At 37.0% G+C, this 18,165-nt stretch overlaps 1 protein-coding gene across 5 annotated transcripts in view; it reads left to right on the top strand.

Annotated features, from left to right (window-relative positions):
• Window positions 1–18,165, top strand: part of GALNTL6 (polypeptide N-acetylgalactosaminyltransferase like 6) — a 472,288-nt gene that overhangs the window by 228,874 nt on the left and 225,249 nt on the right. The gene's annotated exons all lie outside the window — the stretch shown is intronic.

The following is an 18,165-nucleotide window of genomic DNA, read 5'->3' as shown; positions in this document are numbered from 1 at the left end:
GACAATTTCTTGTTCTAGTTCTGTTTCTAATAAATATTTGTAAAATTTAGATATATTTTTTTACTTGGTCCTAGTAGAATTTTGTCTAGGGTCTGTAATTTATTGTAGATTCGAATTCCTTAATGTCTTGTTTGTATTTACTATGAATTTGTAGGTACACCCACTGATCAATTATAGATCCTCGCTCTTGCAGTTCTTGTCGTGTTTTCAATTTTCCTTGTGGGTCTAATAAATTTTCGTACTTAATCATTTTGGTTATATCCAAATTATTAGGGTGTACTATCGCTTCCATTGGGGATATCCAAATCGGTATTTTTAAATAAATCTTTTTCGTACTTTTTCCAATTAGTTAATAAAGAGTCCCTAATAAGATGCCTATGGAAATATGATTGCCTGGGTTTCCCAGATTCCCACAGAAAGGCATGCCATCCTTTCTGCATATCGTGGCCTTCTAATACTAGTGTTCTTTTGTTGGTTAGGTTCACCCAATCCTTTATCCATAGGAGGGTGGCTGCCGTATGATATATTTCCCAGTTTGGCAAGGCTAACCCTCCTCTGCTTTTCAAATCTTGTAGGGCTTTTACGTTAATCCTAGCTTTTTTCCCCTGCCAAATGAAATTCAATGTTATCTTGTTTAGTTCCGTAAAAAAATTTTTATTTAGTTTAATTGGTATTGTCTGGAATAAATATAGAAATTTTGGCAGAATATTCATCTTAATCAAAGCAATCCTGCCCAATAAGGAAAGTTGTAAATTGCTCCAAAAATCTAAGTCTTTCTTAGTTTGTTGGAGAAGTTTATCATAATTGTTTTCTTTTAACGATTTGCTTTGTGGAGTTAGCCAAATTCCTAAGTATTTAATTTTTTTGTCACTTGTATTCCCATTGTTGTCTCTAGCTCTTTATTCTGGTCTCCTGTTAAATTTTTAGTCATTAATTTTGTTTTTCCCCTGTTTATTTTAAATCCGCAACTTCTCCAAATCGTTCTAGTTCTTCTAATAAGTTGTGTCCTTTTCTATGGGCTCCTCCAGAAAAAAACCAAATCATCTGCGAAAGCCTGTACTTTATATTCTTCTGATTTGATCCTCAAACCTCTAATTCTCAAATTTTGCCTAATGTACGTCAGAAGAGATTCTAGAGCGAATATGAAAAGCAGAGGGAGAGAGGGCAACCCTGTCTTACCCCTTTTTCTATTTTTATCGGGCCAGTTTGTTCCCCATTTATTAGAATGTTTGCCTGTTGAGTGTGGTAAATTGTAGTGATGACATTTTCAAATCTGGTGCCAAGATTCATATTATATATTTTTGAATTAAGAAATGCCAATTTAAGTTGTCGAATGCTTTTTCAGCATCCAAGAACATAAATGCAAATTGTTTTTCTGGGTGGGCTTCATAGTATTCTGAAATGTCTATCACTGTTCTTAAATTATTCTTAATTTGTCGAAATGGGAGAAATCCGTTTTGATCTTCATGGATATAAGTATTTAAAACCTGTTTTAATCTATTGGCTATTATAGAAGAGAATAATTTATAATCTGCATTCAGGGCGAAATTGGTCTATAATTATTAATAAGTCTATGATCAAGGTCCTCCTTCGGGATCAGCGAAATTAAGGCTCCCCTCCACGAGTCCGGCATCTTGGCTGCTAACAGTACCTCATTAAATACATCCAGCATCAGTGGTCCAATTTGTTCTATGATAATTTTGTAAAGTTCTACGGTATCCCGTCTGGTCCTGGTGCTTTATTGTTACTTTGCTTCTCTATTGCTGACTTCAGTTCGGACCATGTTATATTTTGGTTTAATAATTCTATCTCTTCCTCTCCAATTGCTTTGTCATTCGCTTCCTCCAGGTATTTCATTATTTTATCCTCAGAGACTTCTTCTTTTTTGTATAATTTCCCAAAGTAATTAGAAGTGATCTCTTTTTCTTCTCTATCTCCTCTTGCATATTGCCCCCTCATCCATTAATTGGTGTATCAATCTTTTTCTTTCATTTTCTTAAGTTTGTGGGCTAACCATCTCCCTGGCTTGTTTGCATGCTCAAAGTAGATTTGTTTAGTCATTTTCAGACTAATCTCCAATTTTTCTTGTTCCAGTAAATTTAGTTTATGTTTAGTTGTTAATAACTGGTTCTGTATTCTTTGGTTTTTGGGGTTCTTTTGTAATTGGGTTTCTAAATCCTTAATTTCTTGTTGTAAGTTACTTTGTTGGGCATACTTTCTTTTATTTCTCATAGCATTGTAAGAGATTGTTATACCTCTTATATATGCTTTTAATGTGTCCCATATATTTTGTTTCGAAGTTAGATCATTATTATTTTCCTTTAAGAAGAAGTTCAGTTCTTCTTTCAATTTATTAGTATATTCTTCTTCTTTTATTAAATGAGTGTTAAAAGTCCATCTTTTCTTTGGTTTTCTTCTACCCCTCCAGGTTATTTGAATTGGGTTGTGGTCAGCCCAATCATTTGGTAAGATTTACGCTATCTTTGATTTCATTAAATAATTCACCGTTTATCCAAGCCATATCTATTCTTGTCCAAATTTTATGTGGGTTAGAATAATAAGTAAACTGTTCTTTTTGGGGATTTAATTTTCTCCAGATATCTACCAGATTCATTTCATTCAACATATCCTTACATGGCTTAGAGAATTCTCTATTTCCTTTTTGTTCTTACTCCTATTACTATGATCCTTCCGATAGTCAGCAATAGAGTTAAAATCGCCAATCAAAATAATATTACCATTTTCAAATTCTGTTATTTTTGATGGAGATGTTTAAAAAATTTACCTTGATCATCATTTGGGGCAAAGATTACTACCAGTAAGAGTGTAATGCCATTAATCGAAATTTGTACCACCAGAGTTCTTCCTTCAGGGTCCGCCCAGATTAACTCCGCTTTTAAGTCATCTCTCACATAGATTGCAATACCTTTCTTTTTGTGTTTATCAGCTGGTGCTGTAAATAATTTTCCCAGTTTCGGACAATCTAGGAATTTCTCCTCACTTTTCCTAATGTGTGTTTCTTGTATGCAAATTATATCAACATTTTGTTTTATTAGTTTGGTTAGAATCCTTTTCCTTTTAGCTCTTGAATTTAGGCCGTTTATATTAATGGAAAGAATTTTCCTTCCTTCGTCCATTTACTTAAGTCTGCCTCGCTTTTTGTCTCGTAACTCTACGGCTCTCTTCTTGTGATTGATATGAAGTTGTTTCTTCTCTTTCTCGTTGTAAGTTGTCTTTCCCTTGAATTTGGACAGGTCTTTCTTCTTTGTTCCTGTGGCGGTTACGATCTTCCTGCATATTCCTTTGGATTTTCTCCCTAGTGAGTTGGTCCTCCGTGGTTGTTAGCTGTTCTAGGAAGTTTTGTGCTTGTTCTATTGAATCTATTTTAATTTTTCTTCCTTCCACGATATTAGCATCCCTTCTGGGATTAGCCATTTAAATGAGATTTCATTTTTATTTAAGTAATTGGCTAAAATTTATATTCTTGCCTTATGGCCCTCACTTTTCTTGGAATCTGCTTGAGAATTATGATCTCTTTGCCCTTATATAATATTCTCTCATCTCTGGCCTTTCTATGTATTAGGTCTCTCATGCATCTTCTTGAAAAGCGGATATGGATCTCCCTTGGGCAATTGTGACGCCTTACATAACTGGTGTTCACCCTATAGGTTTCATCAAATTCCTTGAGTAAGTCATCCTTCTCTTTTCCAAGTAGTTCAGCCAACAAACCTGCCATTAAATGTTCTAATTCTTCATTTTTGGATTCCTCCACGTTTTGGAACCTTAAGTATGCAGCTGCTCTGTCCATCTCAAGTTGGACCAAGGAATCTTCCATTTCTCTATTTACATTTTTAAAATCTTCCTCAGTCCTTTCCAGGTTTCTCTCCGCTTGTTCCGTCCTCTTCTCTATTTCTTTTATTTTTAATTCAGTTCTTTCTATGGCCAATTGCATTGTCCCGACCCTATCTTCAACTCTCTGTATATCTACTCTCATCTCCTCTTTTAATTTACTCATTTCTTCTTTCAGTTCGCTAATATCTGCTCTGGTCTCATTATGATTCCTAATCATAATCTCCTGCATTCTAGACATTGATTCTTGCATTAATTCTTGCAGGGATAATAATGGCGCTTGTAGGTTGGCATTAGTAACAGTCGGTTGTTTTTCTCCTACCAAAGTCTCTTCTATAGTTTTCTGCGTTGTTGGGAGGCAGTTGCCAGAGTTGTCATCAAGGTCTGGTTGTTCTTCCTTCCTGTTTTCAGGGCCGTGGTTGTTGTGGAAGTCATCTCTGATAAAATTTGTTTTTGCAATTGGACTATGTTAAGAATGTTATCCCAAATCACCATTCGATGTATTATGTATTATTCTCTATATTGAATTCAAATACCGGAGTTAATTGTATTTTACCCCTAATAAATCATACTTGTTTAAAGCATACAACCAACTCTAGAATATCTCACTCTATATATACTATATATACTTTTGTCCTATAGTGTATATTAATATTTAAGATTCCATTTTATCTGAGACAACCCTATTAACAGTCCTTAAAATTTTTATATATCCAAGAGAGTCTAATCTGTAAATCTTAATAACTGTAACAAGCAGTTTGCCTTTATACTTAACTATTATAGAAAAAAAAGGAAAGAACAAAGAGAAAGGGAGAGAGAGAAAGAATGCAGGAAGAAAGGGGTCTTTTCAATTTTAGGGAATCACAAAGCACGTATCTGTAGGATTAGTTCCATAGAAAAACAAATCTGAGTTGGGGTTGGCGTTTTAGTCTTATCGTCTCTCCTCCTGGGCGCACCAAGGAAGCAGGGGAGGAAGTGCTGACTAATTGCTGTCAGCAATCAGCGATCAGTCTTGGCCAGGCTTCCGTCTGTCTCTTCCTTCTTCTTCTTCCCTCCTGCCAGCAATTGTCAATCCACAGTCACTTTGGGTATCTGCCTCAGATCGATCACTTTAAAAATCAGTTTTGTAGGCAGTAACGCTAAAAGGAAAGGATCTTGCATATAAAAGTCAGTACGTCTTTTTCTGGCTCTCTACCTCTCGCTCTGCCCTCCTTCGCAGCTAAAATCCTCTCCTAATCTTCTAGCCTTCTCACGCGCAGATCCGAGATGGCAATCCACTCCTGAGCTTCTTGAGTTCCCACCGCCTTTTCCTCTCCTTGGCAACGCTCCAATCCACACTTTCACTCTAAGTGTCGAGCCACTTTATCCCCTTTCACTTTTCAAACTGCTTTTCCGGCCGCTTATCTCCAGCTTCCCCACTGTTACTCACAGTGAAACAGGGAGAATCAGACCGAACTCTCTCGTGGCTTTGTAGTCCTTCTGCCCTTTTCCGCTCAGACCTTTCAGGCAGTCACTTTTGCTTCATCAGTTCAGTGGCAGACCGGACTTTGGAGCCGCCATTAGCTGGCAGCTGGCTCAATCGCGCTGGTCTCAGAGGCTCTTCCTTCGTTGCTGGGGAGTTGCCTACCCCAAACAGCAACCGGGGTCCTCTATTCAGACACGAAGCTCTACGGGTTTCGTGTATCCACTGGGGATCCCTCCAAACGCGAGAAGAGGTGTTCGAAAGCCCCAGCTGGGCTTCTCCACCTCTGGACGTCCCTGTCCTGCCACCCCTAGAGTATGAATTTCATACCTCAGAGTGTCATCATCATTTCATTGCCATGACTTCTGTAGTCCTCAGAAATCATTTTAAAATATTCTACTTGGATGCCAAAAAAGTTATTATTCTACATATAAGATTTACAGCAATTTCTGTTACACAGAATTTATAGGCAGCTAGCTGCCAGCATAAACTTTACATACAAAGCAAAAGTTTTAAGAATTTTTAATTTCTTATTTTGATAATGATCATTCAACAAGATACAAATTGTTTTAAAATACTATTTTACCTTGACACTTCACAGTATCATGCACATTTTCTGATTCTAAGACTTAAAATGGCTATTTAGATTTAAAGATAAGATACACATAAAGCAACCTGTCTGTAAAATTAGAAAATATTTTATTTCCTTTTATTTTATTTCCTATGTGTGCTTACAGGAGTCACAAAAATCCTGATAGTAGTCCTTTGTGTGACATTTAATTTCCTGGCAGGTTGAAAAGTATGACGCTTTTCTGCTCATCAGCTAAGATTTTCTTGTAATCTGAAATCATCATCAGCCTTATTTTTCTTGTGTGTTTTCCTTTGACTATTCATATGTATGTTCCCGTAATCCTTTGGATAGAGACGATTTTAAAACTGATCACTTTTTAAAATGTTATTATTTTAATATATTTTAGATCATATCTAAATGAACTTGAAATATTTTAGTTTTGTGGAACTGAGTCTATAATAAAAGAAAGATTCATTCAGAATTGGTAGGGAAGACATCCGAGAAGGTGCCCAAATCATTCTGGCAAACCCATCTTTGGGGGGCAAAGAAATGTGCCACCGCAATACATGAGGGCTATGTCTTAGTGGTAGAGCAAGGGATCCAGCTTCATCCTGAACAGCTACAGAAAAAAGCCTGTTCCTTGGAGCAGCTGTTGAGTCAGGGTCAAAAACTGCAAGGGTACCATCATCCCTTCCCTGAGCTTAAAGTTCTTCAGATGTTGAGTGATAATGGTTCAGCCAGTACTCTTTAAAGAATCAGTCTGTGGAATAACTTGCTCCTTGAGTTAAAAGATGAGTGCTCCTGAGATGGAAAGGTGTCTGTGAAGTCTGGGAGAGTAATTTAAAGAGGATTTGCCAATTCAGGTTGGGTTGACCAGCATGTTTGTCTTCATGCACGAGCATTTAGAGACAGTTGAGACTCAAAAAGAAAATGATTTTCCCCTGTTTTTATTAACTGTGGTTTGACTTCATGATATTTGACTGGGAGATGGGAAACAAAGGGGAATGAAGTTTAGCCTAAAAGCAAATACTGAAGTATCAATTGAAGTGATAGGGAAAAGAAAGCAGGTTAATGGTTGGCCTCTTTTCCTTTATATTGCAGTTCAAAAAGAAAAATGGCCATAGTATCAGTGAAAGTGGCCTCTTCATCCTGAACAGCATCAGGTGGGTTGAAGGCGAATATCTATTGTTTGTGATTTAATCTTGACTGAAAACAGCGGAAAATAAATAGTTTAACTGGCCACAATATTGTGGTGATGTACCACACTAAATCTGAAAGATAGGTAGTTCCATAAGAATCCTTTGTCATTAACAAATCCAATTAACCATTTCCAAAGTTTGGAATTCTTTGCTGCTGCACTTGAATAACCAGTATATACATTGCTCAAAAAAATAAAGGGAACACAAAAATAAGACATCCTAGATCTGAATGAATGAAATATTCTTATTAAATACTTTGTTCATTACATAGTTGAATGTGCTGACAACAAAATCACACAAAAATTATCAATGGAAATTAAATTTAGCAACCCATGGAGGTCTGGATTTGGAGTCACACTCAAAATTAAAGTGGAAAAAAACACTATAGGCTAATCCAACTTTGATGTAATGTCCTTAAAACAAGTCAAAATGAGGCTCAGTAGTGTGTGTGGCCTCCACATGCCTGTATGACCTTCCTACAATGCCTGGGCATGCTCCTGATAAGGTGGCGGATGATCTCCTGAAGGATCTCCTCCCACACCTGGACTAAAGCATCCCCCAACTCCTGGACAGTCTGTGGTACAACATGGTGTTGGTGGATGGAGTGAGACATGTCCCAGATGTGCTCAATTGGATTCAGGTCTGGGGAACAGGCGGGCCAGTCCATAGCATCAATGCCTTCATCTTGCAGGAACTGCTGACACATTCCAGCCACATGAGGTCTAGCATTGTCGTGCATTAGGAGGAACCCAGGGCCAACCGCATCAGCATATGGTCTCACAAGGGGTCTGAGGATCTCATCTCAGTACCTAATGGCAGTCAGGCTACCTCTGGCGAGCACATGGAGGGCTGTGCAGCCCCCTAAAGAAATGCCACCCCACACCATTACTGACCCACTGCCAAACCAGTCATGCTGGAGGATGTTGCAAGCAGCAGAATGTTCTCCATGGCATCTCCAGACCCTGTCACGTCTGTCACATGTGCTCAGTGTGAACCTGCTTTCATCTGTGAAGAGCACAGGGCGCCAGTGGCAAATTTGCCCATCTTGGTATTCTCCGGAAAATGCCAAACGTCCTGCACAGTGTTGGACTGTAAGCACAACCCCCACCTGTGGACGTTGGGCCCTCATACCACCCTCATGGAGTCTGTTTCTGAGTGTTTGGCCAGCCACATGCACATTTGTGGCCCGCTGGAGATTATTTTGCAGGGCTCTGGCAGTGTTCCTCCTGTCCCTCCTTGCACAAAGGCGGAGGTAGCAGTCCTGATGCTGGGTTGTTGCCTTCCTATGGCCTCCTCCACATCTCCTGATGTACTGGCCTGTCTCTTGGTAGACCCTCCATGCTCTGGACAATACGCTGATAGACACAGCAAACCTTCTTGCCACAGCTCGCATTGATGTGCCATCCTGGATGAGCTGCACTACCTGAGCCACTTGTGTGGGTTGTAGACTCCGTCTCATGCTACCACTAGAGTGACAGCACCGCCAGCATTCAAAAGTGACCAAACCGTCAGCCAGAAAGCATAGGAACTGAGAAGTGGTCTGTGGGCACCACCTGCAGAACCACTCCTTTATTGGGGATGTCTTGCTAACTGCCTATGCTTTCCACCTGTTGTCTATTCCATTTGCACAACAGCATGTGAAATTGATTGACAATCAGTGTTGCTACCTAAGTGGACAGTTTGATTTCACAGAAGTGTGATTGACTTGGAGTTACATTGTGGTGTTTAAGTATTCCCTTTATTTATTTATTTTGAGCAGTGTAGTTAGTGTTACTGTTCCATCCACATGATTCCACAACAGTTTCTTTTCTTAAGCTAACTGGGATGATATCTTTACAGCAATGAAACTATAATTGAAGCTGCCTAGAGTTGCTTTCGTGAGATAATCTATATATAAATTTGGTAAATAAATAAATAAATTCCTGACACCTCTTGTCCCTAGGAGACTTCAGTGTCCATTCAGTGGACATTATCTTATTGTGGAACATAGAGGAGAGTCCTTGGCAGCTGACACCAAAGCTCCTAAATGATCTATTCAATCTAGCAGAGCTCAGGCTAGTAAAATAAAGAGTGGAAAGCTGGTGTCTAAATGAAAGAATATATCAAACAGAGATAAATCAAATTAAATATGGAGTGAGATACTTTTGAGAGTCATCTGAAACATTTCATATCAGTGAACACAGAAAAGAAGGCCTAATTCTCTAACTTCCTCACTTCCTCACAAAAGGTTATTTTAATCTGTTTGGTAACTTTAGTTTTATACTCAGCTTCTGGACCTCACTTTTTTATGACTTTAGTGTCACCTCTACTATCTTCCCTAATTTGCAGTTTGTAATGCGGTGTTGAAAATCTGTGGCAATTTTCTCTATTCAGAAGGAGAAGATGTGAAGTAGGTTATATACTTTTAAAAGCAATTGAATGTTTCAACATCCACATAAGTGAAAAAGGAAAACTTCAAAGTGGACAGATCCACCTTGCATTATTGTCCCTCACTAATTATGGTCTTCTATTAGATCAAAATAGCTATAAATAAACAGTAGATAAGGCCCTGTTCCTTATAGAATATTCACTTCTCAAAGATTAGAATGAGCCAAACCCTGTTGGCTTTTTGTAGTTTTAAAAACTTAGCTATGTACCTAGGTCTGGCAGTCAGAATGTGTGAAGGGACCCATTACTTGGCTTTCTATTATTTGATTAATCATCATGGCTGCTGTTTATAGTTATTTATTTTATGGATATTTTTATTGTTTAAATATGTTTAAGTTCTTTTAATTGTCTTAAAATTTTAGAATTATAAGCTTTCCATAGTCCCTTGATTAAGTTAGGTGACTATAAAAATTGGATGATGGATGGATGGATGGATGGATGAATAATACAGTTATTGCCAAGAAAATGTATTAATCCTATGCAGGATCAATCCTATTACCATGACTTATTTAAAGAAATAAAACACATAAAAGTATTAGATAGAACTAATGGCATAGTTTTTAATTTTATATCAAATCTGATCTCATTATCAGCATTCCAGATTTTCATGTAGGAAATGAAAGAATATATGCTACAAATATATGCCTGATGTCTTGTGTACGAGAATCTAGAGTCAGGTCACTGTCAATTTGGCAGCCTTCATCAAATTATATTTCATACATCTCAAGGAAGAAAAATAGATCAATGTTAGCCTTATAATAATTGTAGTTATTATCTTTAAACTCCTGAGACTGTAGAACCTCATATACACATTTGATCAATCTTAATTAAATTTTCTTCCTTAAATAAAAATCGTAATTTACATTATATAGAGAGGAGTACATATAAAAAAGAAATCCCATCATGCATGATTTGTGTATTTGTTTGTCAGAAAGTGAAAGGGACCTTATCTATAGCCAAGTTTCCTGTAAATTCCATATAAGCTGTATAGTCAGTACTTCTTTACTGCTATAACCCTTAGAGAAAAATACAATCTCAGAAGTAGATTTAAGATACAGAACTGTAATTTATAAAGTGCTATGAAAAAAGACCATTTAAAAGAAATTCTCTTCCAAATTTTAAAGCATATACACAAAAATATCCCTACCCCCTACTTAGCAAGTGACTTTTGTAAACAATGCAATGGGCTTATTATTACATGTATTTTAAGGGTATAAACCCATTTCCATGTCACAAGGATGGCTACATGTAGTTTGAATTGACTATTACTTCTATTGTTGTTATGATGTATAAAACTGTATAATTGATGTATAATTTGAAAAACAAATTACATTGAATGCTGTCAGATTGAACTAAATTAAAACATCATTTTCTATATAACCAAGAGTGAGCATGTATGTTTAATTAGATTCTTGCTCCTAGTACTGAAAATATCTCTTTGCTCCATTGTACTGAAATTTGAAATGCCAACATAAATTAGGAAATTTGAATCTTTTGTATAGAATCTTTCTTTAAATGTCTTTTATTTTTGATTTATTAACATCTCTTTTGCATGAGAATAGAACTGCAATGAACAGGAAAAACAGAGAGAATGAAAATATATAACAAATATGTCATTATTTTGTTGTGAGAAAACCTTATTCATTATGAGTTTGCTCTTTTTGCTTCAGCACATGGGCTATGCTAAAAAGTATTGATTTGGTTTAGGTTAATTATACTCCCTACAGAACTGATTTTCCCTTTTCCTGGAATAATGAGAAACACTACGGGCATCAGGAAGTGTGAGGAGAATTAAATTATTCATCTCTTACTCTATGGATAGGAATCATGAGCAACATGATGGCCTAGTGGTAAAGACACTCACCTCCCACTCATAAGGCTGAGAGTTCAATCCTAGGTAGTGGCTGATGATTCTCTCTTAAAGTGCAAAGAAAAAATAACTGCTGCAAAACTCCACATGGTCTCAGGATGGCTGTCTGACCAATAAACACTCAGCTCCATCCAGTTGCCCTGACTCCACCCCTAATCAAGGGATTACAGGTTTGTAAATAAAAGGAGTTATTCTATGGATAGGTACATTCAAACAAAGCTAAGCAGATGTTTTCAATGGTTGGGATGCACCCCAGAGCTCTTCATTCAGATGAGAGCTTCCACTTTTTGCCTTAGGTCTTAAGTTTTGAAATATGTACTTACATGTGTAAGTCTACTGACTCTATCATTTCACTAAGCTAAACTTTATCACAGCTTCAGAGAATAGTTTCTATTCTTGGACTGCAGTGGAGAACTGACAAAACATAGGGTTTTTTTTTTACCTTTTTATGAATATTGCAAAGGGAACGGAATTTATATAATACCAATGATGACCTCCATATTTGCACATCTTCTGTGCTAGCTCCAGAAAAGTACAGTTACCAAAACACTTAGTCACAGTTAATCAAGTTTCAAAATTATGAGCCTGTAGTCTGATGCAGAAGTTTTTCTAAACATGAAAAAAATATCTATTAAAGAAATATACACCAAGGAATTTCAACTGATAGGATATAGAAGAGCCTTTTCTGTTATGGTACCCACTCTCTGAAATACCTTGCCAGAGGAGGCAAGAACTCTCCCGCTCTGTTTTAGCCTTCAGGAAAAGCCTCAAAACCTGTCGGTGCCAAACGGCATGGGTCCTGAAGGAAAAACTGTTGGCTGGAGATATTTGGTGTACCAACGGAGAAGGTAGCTCCCCCTCTCCACTTCAAACCCATGTGTTTAGTTTGTTTTATTTTTTTTTTAATTTTAATCTATTTTATGTTTATAATTGTTTGATATGTTTATGTGTCATCTAAGACAGTCAGAGATGCTTTGAGCTATGAGATGGGTAGCAAATATATTTAATAATATACGTGTCCTATTCCGCTATGTTGTTTCATGGGATGAGTGGGATCAACAAAAGTTATAACTGAAATGATTGATGGATAGCGAAAGGACTCAGTGATGTGATCTACAGCCAAGTCTTTTTTTGTATATGTTATTTTGCAAAGAAAGGCTTAAAACCTACCGTGTTTCTCCAACAATACGCCTCCCCAATAGGAAGACCCAGCATGTTTTCTAGGCATAAAATGAAATTAAGCTTCTCCCCCCAAACTTAGGCCTAGTTTAAAACATGTGAAATTGGGGGGAAAGGTAGGGGGAACTTGCCATTAGGAGTGCCCTGCGGGCAGCTATGCCTCACCATCAGTCACTCCTAACAGCCAATCATGGTAGAGCATGGAGGGCTCCCTTAACCCTCCCTTACCTGGGTCAGCAGGCGGTCGGCATGGATGTCCGGCAGCATTTCAGCCGCTTCTCAGGCCTCCGTAGCTTCCACAGTTCCCACCGGTGCTGGCGCCTCTCTCTCCAGCGCCATCTCCAACAACAGCATCTGAGTCACTCCCTCTTTTCCCCTGTCCCTGTAACAATGGGAAAAAAAAACATTTTGAGGTACCTGGGAGTGCTGCGCGCTGCATTTTGGTTTAATCCCAAGTGGTTGGGTGGGTGTTAGAAGAGCCGAGCGAGCATCTCTCTGCTGCTACCCTTGGTGCTCCAGCCTCGGGCTCTGTAAATTTGCAAAAGTCCTGGTACACAGCCCATTCCTGCATTCCAAGCACCCAGGCCGAGCTGCAGCTGTCCCTCTCTCACCAGCGCCACCTCCAACAACAGTGGCAGCAGCGGCGGGAACTGTGGAAGCATTTCAGCTGCTTCTCTGGTGGGGGAGCTGCCTCCGTAACTTCCACGGTTCCCGCCGCTGCTGCTCTGGTGAGCAGCGCTCCTGGGTACCTCAAAATGTTTTTTTTTTCCTGTTGTTACGGGGACAGGGGAAAAGTGGGAGCGACTCAGATGCTGTTGTGGAGACGGTGCTGGTGCGCGTGGGGGGGGGAGAAATTAATTCACCACCGAAAAGACGTCCTAGCCCGGCCTTATTTTGTGAAGAACACGGTATTGATGACATATAAGATAGAATGAGCTTGACAAATTAATCAAGCATATACAGTATTCATTAATATAATTTACTTTATAAATGAATGAAATCTCTGTGGCAATGATAATGGAATCTAGATAATTTTAGGGCAGGTTATAATTTAAAGTTATTGCAGGCAAAAAGAAAAGAATGAAATAGTTTTAGTTTTCAATGAATGACCTTCCATTTCACTTGATCCTGAAACAAAAAAGTGGCTATATAAAAATGTCTAATTACAATGGTAATATTAATTTTAAAAAGTCTCTGAACTTCAAGGGTCTCCAGAAATCCAACAAGATAGGGCTAAAAATATACGTAGGAATACATTATATTTCCGATGCTTTTCTGGATATGCATTCTTTCTAGAAAATGATGATTAACTTGTGATCTTTAGAACCACGGAATTTATAATTGCTTAAAATGTTGTGTTTTGTGTGTGTATGTATGTATATACACGCACACATATTAAAAGTGTTTTAAATACTAAAACTAATACAGGATATAGAAAAGAAAGAAAAAAGAGAAAAATTCTTAAAGAAAAGATAAAAAGAAATAGAAGCTTCCAATTTCCTTTGCAGCAAATATAAGTACAATTATAAAGTTACTTCTTACTCTTATGATTACAAAAAGCCCAGTTTCTACAATTATCCAATTGTTTTTTCTAATCATCAAAACCATATCATAAGTGCATTTTTCTGTTTCGTGCAAAAATAATATGAGGGGTATCCAATCCACCATAAATATAAATATTGTCTTTTTTCTAACCAAGGAAGTTAATCTAACAATTGCTGCAAGTTCTTCACCAACCATTCCTGTATTGTGGCTAGCATCAAACTTTTCCACTTTTTGAGCATATAATAATCTGCTTCATTATATATAAATATATATATTATAAATATCAACCCAAATACTGAGGTGGAAAACAAATGAAATGTAGTTTCAGCCTTATTATTTTTTCCCAAAAATATTTTCTAGAATCCCCTGGTTGCATGTCATATAGCATTTTATGGTCTTTATAGTTCTCAAAAAGGGTTTTTTGCTCCTTGTGGCTGTTAGAGATTACTTATCTCATTTTTAAATTATAATTTTCTGTTCAGTACTAACTAAAATGAGGTCAGTGATACTATCTACAGTGACAAATAACCAGCTACCTGAAAATGCATTTGGGCAAAAACTGAAGATTTAATAGGATGCAAAATTTTAATGTATTTAAATGTACATATTTTTAAGTGGAAAATATTCTTTTTTTTTAATATTCCACATGAAAGCAGGGCTTGACCATCAACTAATAAAAGGCAATATTTGCATAGTGTCTGGACAGAACTATCATGAATTGAACCTTTCCTTGCTTACATTTAACTGTGTCACAAATATGCCATGTCCCCATGATATCATCTTAATCTACTTCCTGATCCTTCCAAAACCTTCCTCATCTGTTTTACAGTAGCATTTATCCTATAATCTCAAAACAAGTGTCCATGGTTACAATCCTGCTTGAATTCTTCACTGATCCTTCTGTTGTGACTGCTATGGTCTGGATCTGCTCAGGTCTTACTAGTCTCTAGACATGGCCTTTCAGTATCATTCTTGTTTGGGCAGTTGGACAGTCCATTTCTTTCAATCTGGGATTCCCCCCTTTGTCTACTAGCAGGTGTTCTATATAATCCTGACTGAGAACTCTATTTCATTTGGAATAACAGCTGACTTGCCGTCATGGTGAGTAAGCTACACAAAGAACCAAGAGAGAGGGAGAAAGTATCTGTTTGCTGTTTCATGTAACCCTTTTCTCTGAAATCTGTCAGCAAGTCTGCTTTTTAACATAGGTTCAGCATTCTTCTGGTATAGCACTTAAACTGTCTACAACTTCATTTTAGCAGTTTTAAGAGTCTTAATTCTAAAGAGTGTGGCTATCAGATGATATTGGTTAATAGTTGAACTCCCCTTGAATACATCCCCAGAAAACATTTGTAGAAAATCAGACTACATTTTGACAGATCATTGAAATCTGCTGAGGTAGTCATCAGTCACAACTCGCACTTTCCACATCCCAAACCCCACTGCATATTAAGCAGGGAGATTGATGGATGATCTTCGAATGGTTGCTGATGCTTGGTGGGAGGAAAGGGAAACACAGCTGACAGAATCCACCAACTTAATGCACCTGTACGTTGTAAATAAAGATACCACTTCATGCAGATATTGTATTTATGACAGAATAGAGATTGCTAGTGACACAGTACATTTTATATTGACTTAATTTTCTCATGATTCAAAAACTGATGGATAGTCTTTAATCAGCTATGGGAGTGTTATATCAGCAGATAATGCTGTGCAAGCAAATGGTTGATGTAGCATGTATAATTCTGAGCAAGCAACTTGTTCTAACAAAATGTAAAAATATTTTTATAGATTAGTAGTCAGAGCAGTGTTTCAAATTTTGTCTCATGAATGCAAGATGAAAAAAACATTATAGAGGAGTAGGACTGCAGCCTCAATTGAGAACTTCTGAAATTTCTGTAAAAGCTAATATTGGGCAAGGTAATATCCACAGGCTTTAGTGCTTTCAGATGGAAAAATTTTTTCCATCTTTAAAATTGCCCTAAGATATTGCAGTGAGCAATCTAGATTTGTCTCCAATATGCCAGTGTTTTTTAGTTTGGTAGTGGTCCTCAAACCTGGTTCTTTCTTTTGACATCAGCCTTGGTGAATTTTAGAGACTCTGTGGTTCTTAATAGGTAAATAGTTTTCCCCTGACGTTCTTTAAAAATATAAACATAAAATATAAAAAGTATAATATTAAAATATATAATACGAAAACAAATTGCTGTTGACATGGGAACATAAAACTGTGACATAGGGTGAAATTGTCCTAACCTAAAAATAGAAAAAATATGTATGCAAAGAGAGCAAAAGTAAGGAATCTTGTCAAAAATATCATTTCTGGAGGTAAATTAGAAGGATCCAAATTGTTAAGGATCAAAGGAATACTGTCATTTTTGAAAAAGGAGGCCAAGCATTGAGCAAATGGAACACACATCCACTCCATCCCATTGACAGATATCAGATTTATGAATCAACAAAGGAAGAATTCTGGAGGATGCAATGAGGTTTGAAGCCTTCCCATACTTTGAGTATTCCTGGATCTAAACTTAGCAACTTCTATCCTGCTTAGCACCTGGACAGCCTAATTGAGAATGACATAGGTAAGTGGAAATGAAGGGTGAAAGAAAGCAAATCTACATTGTAGCCAGAAAAAAAAAATGCTGACTCTTCTGAATTACTGGAGATGATTTGCATTTCCCAGCTTTCAATCAGGGCTGTGTCACTCATATGCTGTGAAGACCTAGATAAAGAGCTTGGGGGGAGCGGCTGTGAGATTTAAATACCTTAACAGGCTATATATGTACAAATGAATTACCATGTTGAATAAAACTTATCACAGTTTTGAATGTTTGATTTATTAACTATAATGTTAATAAATTATCAGCTGATGTCTTAGTGGCAGTTATATACAATACTGAATTTAGAATGTTTTCGAAGAAACAACTCAATTTATTAGTAATATTCACCAAGATTTCAAAATACAGTATATTTCTTTAGGATATGTGAAGCTTAATGCTGAAACTTTAATCTTTTTCTTCATACAGGTTAATTTGAAAAGACTGAGATAGGAAAAAATGGAAAGAATGAAATGTGGAGGACAGAAAATATGCAGAAAAAATAAACACCAATTAGTAAACTGTTAGGGCAAAGCCAAGCAACTTTGTGGGGGCTGAAAGCTATAATTTTCAGGGTTTGGGGTTTTTGTTTTTGTAATTTTGGAGAGTACAGATTTTATTATTGTAGAAATTCCTTGCCTTTCTTTAGAAGATTTATCAGAGTTTAGCAATGTAAATATGGAATAAAAGTGAACGTTCCTGTCTTGGGGAATAAATGGGTTAGGGGGTAGGTATTATAGAGGGTAGGTATATAAGCAAAATTCAGTGCTCTTCAGGTCCTCTGCTGCATGAATGAGAACTCATATGGCCTCTAAGCACACAAAGGTTTCTGGCAAATCTCCCACATTTTCATGTAGAGCTTAGAAAGTCTCCTGTCTGAAATCCTAGGGAATATCCTCAGTCTTGAGTATCTTGTAAACAGTACAGATAGTCCTCAATTTACAACAGTTTGTTTAGTGACCATTTGAAATTATGTCACTGAAAAAAGTGACATGGCCATTTTTCACATTATGATTGTTGTAGCACCCCCATGTTATTTACATTTGGATGCTTGACAACTGACTCACGTTTACAACAGTTGCAGTGTCCTAGAGTCAAGTAATCCACTTTTGTGACCTTCTGACAAGCAAAACCAATGGGCAAATCAGATTTACTTAACAACCATGTTTCTCATTTAAGAACTGCAGTAATTCACTTAACAAATGTGTCAAGAAAAGTCATAAAATGGGACAAAGCTCACTTAACAAATTTCTCACTTCATAACATAAATTTTGGACTCAGTTGTGATTATAAATTGAGGATTACCTATATAGCACTATTTCTATTACAAGCAGTATCACTGTGACATCTTTGAAAACCATGTTCTAGAAACTGTATTATCTTCTCTTTGCTTATCATGTCATATGCAATAGTTACATGTATAACTCTATTTGATTATTTTTTCTGCCAAAAATCAGACT

The sequence above is a fragment of the Pseudonaja textilis genome, chromosome 6 (genome assembly GCF_049901715.1).
Source record: "Pseudonaja textilis isolate UNSWEBS1 chromosome 6, rPseTex1.2, whole genome shotgun sequence".
In the NCBI taxonomy this organism is placed as follows: domain Eukaryota; kingdom Metazoa; phylum Chordata; class Lepidosauria; order Squamata; family Elapidae; genus Pseudonaja; species Pseudonaja textilis.
The sequence above is the reverse complement of the archived record's forward strand: the minus strand, read 5'-3'. Positions and strand labels throughout refer to the sequence as shown.